This window comes from Silene latifolia, chromosome 1, assembly GCF_048544455.1.
Source record: "Silene latifolia isolate original U9 population chromosome 1, ASM4854445v1, whole genome shotgun sequence".
Taxonomy (NCBI): domain Eukaryota; kingdom Viridiplantae; phylum Streptophyta; class Magnoliopsida; order Caryophyllales; family Caryophyllaceae; genus Silene; species Silene latifolia.
In genome coordinates, this window is record NC_133526.1 from 43,728,411 (window position 1) to 43,739,596 (window position 11,186).

Consider the following 11,186-nt stretch of genomic DNA (forward strand, 5'->3'; position numbering starts at 1 on the left):
ATTAATACTTGATTACAATATTGGAGAGAGATTTGATTGATATTAACTACACTAATTATTGATAAGAAGAACATGCTCCTCTAATTAGACTAATGGGGTATTTATAGTGAAAATTAGGGAGGATGCATTAGGGTTAACTAAGGGCTAAACTAGTAATTACACTTTTTAAGTTGAGCAAGGAGGAGCCGGTATTTTCTGAGAGAAGGGCTTCTCTTTTCGTAGCTTGAAGAATGAAATCCGTGCTGTACTGAAATCCGTGCGGATTAGAGTCGGGACGGCCGGATTTGGGCTGGGCAATCCGAGCGGATTCAGGAGAGGGACGCTCGGATTGTTGTGGGGGAATCCGAGCGGATTCCAAGGAGGGACGCTCGGATTGTTGAGGCTGGACGGACGGATTGTCTGCAATCCGTTCGGATTGTTGGTCAGCGTCAATTCTTCTTCTTTTTCTTCCCTTTTCTTCATAAATTCCTTGGGGATTTCCTTGGGGACGCAAGGATCCTTTCTCAACATTTCTCTTCTACTATGATATGTACAAAGGCCTTCTAGTCTTGTCTCTTCTTGATGCTTGGTCATTGAATACAATCAATTTAGCCTTGTTTTACCATGAAAATGCAAGATTCTTACTCCTTTCCTACCAAGGGATCAAAATCTCAAAGAATATGCAAAACAAAGAACTAAAGATAAGAAATGACCCAAATAGGCACTAAAAAGCATGGAAACAATGGTAATTCGGGGGCTAAATATGCGCCAATTATGGTCACATCAAATATCCCCAAACCGAACCTTTGCTCGTCCCGAGTAAAGAGGTGACAAAGACTAGGACCAAAACTAACCTATCCTAATAATAATAGCCGATATGAGACAATTAGCGGGTCTCACTCCGCCCCTTCAACTCACAACAAGACAACCATGAGGTAGGATGCCTTCTTGCAAGGCAAGGTGGGTCTTGCCAAAATGGCGACACATCCAATCATTAAGCACACAAAATCAAGTAATGGATGCATCTACAAAAAGAATAGCCACTTTCCTCATCTAAGTGGCGGAAATTATCTACAAGGGAAGCAATTCAAGGGTACACAATCCTTCATAGATGCAATTTGTTCAAACTACTAAGCCTAGAAGGATACCAATAAATCACCTCCAAGTTGTGTCAAGCTAGGGTACCTTTGTCCTCAATCATTAAATGCTTTCGTCAAGAATAGACTCCCTATGGTGTTAGAAACACTGGAGGATCGCGGAATTCCCCCTCTTGCCTAGACAAGAAGAAGGGTCGTCCCCTCTCTACCATGCACAAAAATGGATACGATGGATAAAGGGATCAATAGATATTTGAGTTTTACTTTGGGAGTTTTGCTTTCATTTTTGTTTCCCCCCCAATTTCATTTGGCATTTGACATTTGAGAACACTTTCTTGCCATTTTTTTTTTATTTTTGGCATTTCAACACTTGACAACTTTTTTGCATTTCTTTTTGAACATTTTCAAAGTCACCCCAATTAGTAACGAGGGTGCCTTGTATTTGAAGCTTAGGAGTTCTATTTTTGCTCCTCTTTTCATTTGATGCATTTTTGCAAACTTTCTTTCATTTTTCATTTCATTGAACTCAAATTGATTTCTTTTTGTGCCCATTCCCTTTGATTACAAAATATGGTAGAACATGGATGAATGATGGATGTATGGGTGCATGGTTTCAAGGGTCACCTTGGAATAAACGGTAGCCAAGGAGTTATCACACCACAAGGTACTCTTGACTAGGCCTTAAACCATGGGTCAAAGGATACTAGCATGACACATCCTAGGGTGTTTTACAAGTATTCTAACAAGCAAAGTCTTAAGAATAAAAAGCATCTACTAGGGCCTATGTACACTTGTCAAGCTTCCCAAATAGACGGTTTCACAAAATTTTTCTAACATGCAACTACATGCCATGATGCAACTAACATATACACATCCTAATGCAAATGATTCTACCAACTAATATGGCATATAAACTAAATGCACTCCTAAGTTCACATTGTTTTACCGCATCAATCAAAATAAAGCCACATAGTCATTAACATAAAGAGGAAAAAGGAGATTGGAAAGATCATACCATGCGGTCTTCAATATCCTCATGTCTCGGATGTGGCGTATCAATCAAAGTGAACAAGGATAAACAAACACAATATATACAAGACAATATATACAAAGGAAATGAACTTGTTTTTGGTTTTTCAATTTTTCAATTTTTATGATTTTTGAAATTTTTCAATTTTTATGGTTTTTGAATAAAAGTTAAGTGTTAGAATTCTCATCCCCACACTAATATGGGCATTGTCCTCAATGGCCAAAATGATGGAAATTATGCAAAGATGATGCATGATTTCTATACTAAATGCAATTCTACACTAAGCTATACTACATGATGCATGGTTTTTGTTATGACGGAGAGGATAATTTAGATTACCTCCCGTTGTGTATGCATTAACTTCCCCAAACCAAATAAGACACTATTGCTAATGTCAAAGCATTGAGGTAGTTTATGCACACACTATGCTATGCATGAAACTAGATTGTCATTTTGGATTTTACAAAAATGGGAACAAAAAGAACACCTCAATGGTACCGAGGTGTGAGTCCTTTGATGTTGCTAGGACTAAACCAACAATGATCAAAATGAAATAAAATGCAAAGAGATATAGACACAAACTTCTTTTCATGAAAAATAAAGATAAAGAGAAGAGATGAGAGAACTTCACTTGAACTTAGGTGGCCGCTCATGCTTGCTCCACCTAGTGATGAAGTAGTCTCCTAGGCATCCGCATCATCTCCCTCTATATCGCTATCCCAAATATCCCTTGAATCATCACTTAAACTTGGATCCATGAATTCATCTTCACTCTCAAGCTTCACCGTATCACCTCCACAAGAATCCCCGCTTTCTTCCCCTTTGCGACCGTTCGCCCCTTCATTAGCCTTCTCCGAGTTAGGAAAAAGCAATTCCATTTGAGCCCATGAGGGGAAAGCTCCTTCCTCACTAATCCGTCCTTTTTGAGCCATCTCATAGTATTGGGGGTAAAGAGCATAATAAGTGTCCACGGAGGTCTCATATTGACGGTAGTGTAAATCTTGCAAAATTCCCGTGACAAAGTCGTCACGGGGGAGGATGAAGAGATTTGGATGGTTATATGGTTGGTAGGGAAAGGGGTAAGGAGGCACTTTTATCTTCTCGTTTTGAGTTTGTTGTTCTTGTTGTGGTGGTGGATTTTGTGGAGGTGGAGTTTGCCTTTTTTTGACTTGGGATGAGGTAGGAGGGCATTGGGGACAAGCTTCCTCTTCCTGGGGAGACCCGTGGTAGATCATGCATTGGGAGATAGAGTGGATCGCTCCCTTTTGTCAACCACTTTATCCTCTTATCAACCCCCTCAAGGGTTATCCAATGGTGTTGGACGATAAGGAGATCTTCATTAATTCTCGTGTTCCCCGCAAGTGGGGTGTACTCATTATTCTCATTGAACCTTGGGTTGAAGTGCTTTGCAAGTCTAGTTATGAGTCCACCATTCACTATGTGCTTCATTCCATCATCATTCCCATTTCGAAACTTTGCCCATTTCTCTAGCATAACTAGAGGTGCATTGAATTGATACCCATCTCTCCCTTGAATGTTGAGGTATGATTCCATAAATACAAGGTCCAATTGGTTGACAATGGCCGGATCACGGCGGGCGAAAAGAGTACCCGAAAGAAATCTATATGTAAGCCTCAAGATCGGGTTTTGGATGTGAAAATCAAGACACTCTTTGGTAAGAATGAAATCCCGGCCCGTCATGGCCCTCCACAATGGTGCAACATTATACTTTTTGGGCTTTGATGTTCGGGTAGGCGAAACATCAAGTCCGAACACATTGGCAAATTCGACAAGGGTCATCATTCTAGAGACATTCTCCAACCTAAACTCTATGCAAATAGTCTTGTTCAAGGTTGTGATTCTCAAAAAGCTTAAGAATTCTAGCACAAGGGACCGATATGTTGGCTCATACATGCGAAAGAGAGTCGAAAGACCAAAAACCTCAAAGAGTGCTTCTACTTGGTGAAAGATTCCAAGTTTTCTTAAGGTATCATGACAAAGAAATTTAGTGGGAAGAATATTCTTACTTAAGAGTCGATGGAAGACCAATCGCTGCACATCATCAAGGAATTCCACATTCGAGAAATCGTCGAGCCTTGTGAGGTCTACAATCTCTACATGTTCCCTTCTAATGGTGTTGAGATGTGAGGTAGAGGAACTTCCCACCATCCTTGGTCTTCTTGCACTTCTAAAGGAGGATCTCCTTGGTTCCATTCTTGCTTCTTTTGTTGGGTTCTTTTGATTTGAAGATTTGCTAAGGATGTTCCTTGTTGATTGAGAATTGGAAACCCTAGAAAATTGGGGATTTTTAATTTTGAGGGCAAAGAGAGTGATTTGGATATGTATGGGAGTCATAAGAAGGTGGGTTTTATAGGGTAAGTGGAAGGAATAGTGATGTTGCATTATATGGGTGGTGGGGTGTATTTTAATTGGAAAAAGTCGGGTCGAGAAATAGTGGGGAGAGACGAGCGGATTCGGAGGGAAGACGCTCGGATTCCTCCTTCACGAGACGGGCGGATTCTCGGGCAATACGCCCGGATTCTCGCCACAGTGAAATTCCAAAATTTTTGTCGCCACAAGACGGGCGTCCCGAGAATAAGACGCTCGGATTCTTTCATGGTGGGACGGGCGTCTCTTTCGAAGACGGGCGGATTTCAATCTGAGATTTTTCTTGAAATGTACAAAGTGGAGAGACGAGCGTCTTTCCATAAATCCGGCCGGATTCAACCAGATGGGCGTCTTCTTCCATAGGACGCTCGGATTTTCAAACAAATTAAACCTTCAATTTTTCGACACAACCGGACGTGCGGTTTCTCTCCTAGACGTCCGGATTCGCCAAGACGGCCGGATTCCGGAATCCGCTCGGATTCCGGCTGCGAGCTTTGACTTTTTCTTCTTTCTTTCAATGCATCCCCACACTTAGGAATTTGCTCCTTCCTTCATTCAAAAACTTGTTAGTAACCCTCCCTCACTTACGCTCATGAAAAGAGTTTATGACATTTATTAAAATAAAAGCAATAATAAATACAAGTTAGAGGGTTAGTATATTTACAAATGGTGGTTTAGGGAGGACTCCACCAAACTCTCCCTTAGATGGTCCTTTCAAGGGGGAGGAGGCCCGAGGTAGGTAGCCTCGACCTCTCCAACAAATGCTCCTTCATAGTATGGCTTCAACCTTTGACCATTTACCTTGAACTTGCTTCCATCTTCCGCCTTGAGTTCGAAATCTCCATATTTTCCAACTTCGGTTATCACATAGGGACCCATCCATCTAGAGTTCAATTTTCCCGGAAAGAGTCGGTAGAGGGAGTTGAATAGAAGGACTTTGTCTCCCTTGCGCAAGGCCTTTTGTCGAATTCTCTTATCATGAATCAATTTTGTTCTTTCTTTGTAAATCTTTGCATTCTCATAAGATTGTAGTCGGAATTCCTCCAACTCTTGGATTTGGATCATCCTCTTTTGACCGCTCAATTTGAGATCAAGATTGAGTGCTCGGATTGCCCAATAAGCTTTGTATTCCAATTCGATTGGCAAATGACATGCTTTTCCATATACAAGCTTGTAGGGGGAGGCACCAATGGGAGTCTTATAGGCCGTCCTATAAGCCCAAAGAGCATCATCAAGCTTTGTGCTCCAATCTTTCCAAGTCTTGTTCACAACTTTTTCAAGAATTTGCTTGATCTCTCTATTTGAAATTTCCACTTGACCGCTTGTTTGAGGATGATATCCCAAGCCGGTTCGATGTTGAACACCATATTTGGTCAAAAGGGATGCAAGCTTCTTCTCATGGAAATGTGTTCCTCCATCACTAATGATAGCTCTAGGAACTCCAAATCGTGGGAAAATTATCTTCTTGAAAAGCTTGGTCACCGTTTTCGCATCATCATTTGGGGTGGCAATTGCCTCCACCCACTTTGAAACATAATCGACGGCCACAAGGATGTACTTGTTCCCATTGGATGTCACAAAGGGTCCTTGGTAGTCGATTCCCCAAACATCGGAAATCTCCACCTCTAGAATGCCCCTTTGTGGCATTTCGTTTCTCCAAGATATATTGCCCGTTCTTTGACAAGCATCACAATGAATGATGAATTCTCTTGTATCTTGAAACATTGTGGGCCAATAGAAGCCCGATTGGAGAATTTTTGCAACGGTTCTTCTTGCTCCATGGTGCCCACCGTAGGGTGATGAATGACATCCTTCCAAGATTCCTTGGATTTCCCATTGAGGGATGCATCTTCGGTAGAGCCCATCACTACACTCCTTGTAGAGATTTGGGTCATCCCAAAAGTACCTCTTCACTTCAAATAGGAATCTCTTCCTTTGGTTGTGGTTCAAGTTTGGAGGGAGCACCTTTCCAACAATATAATTGGCATAATCGGCAAACCATGGGGTGATGTGCCTTTCAAGTTGAGTTTGAATAGCCATCAAAATATCGTCGGGGAATGAGTCATTGATCGGGGTTTCTCCATTTTCATCATGAAACCGGATTCTTGACAAGTGATCCGCCACTACATTCTCGGCTCCTTTCTTGTCTCTTATTTCCAAATCAAATTCTTGAAGAAGCAAAATCCATCTCAACAATCTTGGTTTTGCCTCCTTCTTTATCAAGAGATGTCGGAGAGCACGGTGATCCGAGAATACAATCACCTTGGATCCAAGCAAGTAGGAACGGAATTTATCCAAAGCATAAACAATGGCAAGAAGCTCCTTTTCGGTTGTATCGTAATTCACTTGAGAAGGGTCGAGGGTTTTGCTTATGTAATAGATGGCATGAAGAGCTCTCCCTACCCATTGGCCAAGAACCGCTCCAACGGCGTAGTTGCTAGCGTCCCACATAATCTCAAAAGGTAACTCCCAATTTGGGGGTTGGATGATTGGTGCCGAGATTAATGCTTCTTTGATTCTATTAAAAGCTTCAACACACTCGTCACAAGAAATTGAATTGGGCATCCTTAAGCAAAAGTTGAGTGAGGGGTTTTGCTATTTTCGAAAAATCTTTTATGAAACGACGATAAAAACCCGCGTGACCGAGAAAACTTCTCACCCCTCTAACATTCACGGGAGGTGGGAGTTTCTCTATCACCTCAACTTTAGCTTAATCGACCTCGATGCCCTTTTCCGAAATCAAGTGACCCAAAACAATTCCTTCATTGACCATGAAATGACACTTTTCCCAATTTAAAACAAGACTAACATCTTCACATTTTTGCAATACAAGAGAAAGATTATGCAAGCATGAGTCAAAGTCCTTTCCATAAACACTAAAATCATCCATAAAAACTTCCATTATGGTGTCTAGGTAATCGGAGAAGACACTCATCATGCATCTTTGGAAAGTAGCGGGGGCATTACATAATCCAAAAGGCATCCTCCTATATGCAAAAGTGCCATAAGGGCATGTGAAGGTGGTCTTATGTTGGTCATCCGGGTGTATAGGGATTTGGAAGAATCCCGAATACCCGTCAAGGTAACAAAAGAATTTGTTAGAGGCTAACCTCTCAAGCATTTGGTCAATGAATGGTAAGGGGAAGTGATCTTTCCTTGTTGCGGAGTTTAATTTATGGTAGTCAATGCACATACGCCAACCGGTGATCATTCTTGTGGGTATTAATTCATTCTTTTCATTTGTTACTACCGTGGTACCTCCTTTCTTAGGTACCACTTGAACGGGGCTAACCCACAAAGAATCCGATATGGGATATATGATTCCCGCATCAAGTAATTTCATGACTTCTCCTTTGACAACTTCTTGCATGTGGGGGTTTAATCTTCTTTGGGGTTGAATGGTAGGTCTATGGTCGTCCTCTAGATGAATCCTATGCATGCAAAAGTTGGGACTTATCCCCTTAAGGTCATCTAGACTATATCCTATAGCCTTCTCATGTTGTTTCAACATATTAAGTAATTTTCCCAATTGGTCATCATCAAGTCTATCATTAACAATCACGGGTTTGGTCTTTGATTCATCAAGATAAGCATATTTTAAATTTGGGGGAAGGGGTTTTAAAGTAGGAGTTTGTACCTCACTTTCCTCCTTTGGAGTTTCATTGAGAATTTGCTCCATCTCCATTAAACATTCCATTCTCATGACATACTCTTCTTCACTTTCATGAACCTCATCATATTCAAATCCCATGATGGGTTCCTCTTGCTCTTGAGTTTGTAGAATATCCTCTAGGATGGATTGCTCATCCTCTATGGGTTGACATGCTTCTACTAGAATATTATGAACTAACTTGGATTGTGCATGAGTAAGTTCCTTGTTAGCTAGAGCGGCCTCAAAGAGATCCACCTCCAACTCCCAATACATGCTCTTAGCCTTACTTGCTTCTAAGGCCTCTAATGCTTGCATGGGATCCTTGAAGTAAGGGATACTCAAGTGGTCCTCTACAAAACAATCTATGAAATCCATTCTCGCAAAATATCAAACAACTTGAAAACGATTAGAGCAAACCTTGAGGAGTTTTACTTCCCCAAGGTGAAAAAGACACAACTAATAACAATAAAAAGAAATCTTAAATCAATTAAACACCGTCCCCGGCAACGGCGCCATTTTTGATCGAGGCCATTTCGTGTTCACAATTAAGTATATGTGGTCGTTGGTCAATGGTCGATACAAAACACAATTTATACTTCACAAACAACTCTACAATTAGTAAAGAGGCAAGTAAAGGTCGGATCCCAAGGGACGGGTATTGAAATGAGAATTCTATTGTAACTAGTAGTGTCTAGGGGTGTCACAAATTGAGTTGGTGTAGAAAGTCACTAAACTAAAATAGCAATGAAAATAAACTAGCAAGATGAATTAAATAAGGGGTGTAAACAATTGATTAAAAGCACTAGGGTGTCATGGGTTCATAGGGGAATCATGGGATATGATCATACAAACATGTTCTCAATTTATAAGCAAGCAATTATTGTTGTGATGGATTGAGTTGGGTTATATCTTACAATCCTAGGAAAGTTTGGGTCCCGGAGCCGAATCGATTAGATTGTACAACACCTACAAGTCGACTTAATCTTTCCTACTCAACACATGCATGGTCTAACAAGACTCGAGTTGGGTTATGTCTTACAAGTCAAGTTGAAAGGATAGAAGATGATAGTAAATGCAAGGATTCATAGGCTTAGCATTTCATCAAATATAACATGTGCATGTATTAAGATCAAAACAAGCAAGCAAATAAGATATGAAAGCATATTGATTTAAGCATGAATCATTCCCCATGTTGGTTTCCCCTAATCACCCATTAAACCCTAGCTAAGAGACTACTCACTCATTATCATGTTGATCATGCTAGAAAGGTTGTCAATCATACCAACATAATGAAACATGATGAATAAATGAAAGTAATTAACAATAATTAAAAAGGGATTAAGAGATTATACCTACTAATGATTCCAATAATAAAGCAAGAATAATAGAAGTACTTGAATCCTAGATTGAGAGGTTGTCAATCTCCCAATAATAACCCAAATAATCTTCAATTACCCAAAATAAAGGAAGAACAAGAGAGAGATTAAAGAACTAAAACTTGGATTAAAACTTGATTAATACTTGATTACAATATTGGAGAGAGATTTGATTGATATTAACTACACTAATTATTGATAAGAAGAACATGCTCCTCTAATTAGACTAATGGGGTATTTATAGTGAAAATTAGGGAGGATGCATTAGGGTTAACTAAGGGCTAAACTAGTAATTACACTTTTAAGTTGAGCAAGGAGGAGCCGGTATTTTCCGAGAGAAGGGCTTCTCTTTTCGTAGCTTGAAGAATGAAATCCGTCTTTGTCATCAAAATCCGTGCGGATTAGAGTCGGGACGGCCGGATTTGGGCTGGGCAATCCGAGCGGATTCAGGAGAGGGACGCCGGATTGTTGAGGGGAATCCGAGCGGATTCCAAGGAGGGACGCTCGGATTGTTGAGGCTGGACGGACGGATTGTCTGCAATCCGTTCGGATTGTTGGTCAGCGTCAATTCTTCTTCTTTTTCTTCCCTTTTCTTCATAAATTCCTTGGGGATTTCCTTGGGGACGCAAGGATCCTTTCTCAACATTGCTCTTCTACTATGATATGTACAAAGGCCTTCTAGTCTTGTCTCTTCTTGATGCTTGGTCATTGAATACAATCAATTTAGCCTTGTTTTTGCCATGAAAATGCAAGATTCTTACTCCTTTCCTACCAAGGGATCAAAATCTCAAAGAATATGCAAAACAAAGAACTAAAGATAAGAAATGACCCAAATAGGCACTAAAAAGCATGGAAACAATGGTAATTCAGGGGCTAAATATGCGCCAATTATGGTCACATCATCCTCACAAGTGTATGTGCGATAACCGATTCTCATATCCTAAAATTTCTCCCACTCAATATAAAACAATTTGCAAATCCGTATTCACAAAGGTCGTATTTTACAAGCGATCATTATGAAGAGTGGTTTCCCCGACTAGAGAGTAACTTAACTGATAAACGAATCATCATTCGAGCATGGCCATGCATTTCAGTTACTACTCCTCGAGTGGCCCTGAGAAATAACTATACCTGATAAAGGTTGGATATTTTCCTTAACTCGAATCCTGCAGATGTAAGCACAGTATGAAATGACCCAGAAAAAATCTACTTAGCCTCCAGTTACGACAGACCGTGAGAAATAAACCAAAGTCACCCAAAAACTGCCTTAATCTCAAGAGACAGTCGATAGTCAAAAGAATCGACTCTAAGAACATAATAGATGTCCTATCCACGACCTGGCACCGAATGTTTTTAAACATTTAGGACTCCATTACGTTGTCACAAAAAGTTGTCCTATGAGGTATCGTTATAATCTCGCATCTGTGATCGATCAATCAACCGTTTGACTTATGGCTCATTGAACCAACCATCAATCGACTGCACAATATAATAGGCAGAGTTATCAGCTCATTAAGGCGATTACGGACCAAACAAAATATAATGTAATTCAGTTCACTTTGTGGTGTTCAATGTTGTCATTACAATCCACATGAAAAACAAAATATTATAAAAACGATGAAGTTATAAATAGTATATGAAAAAGATAATGTATCAAATCCATA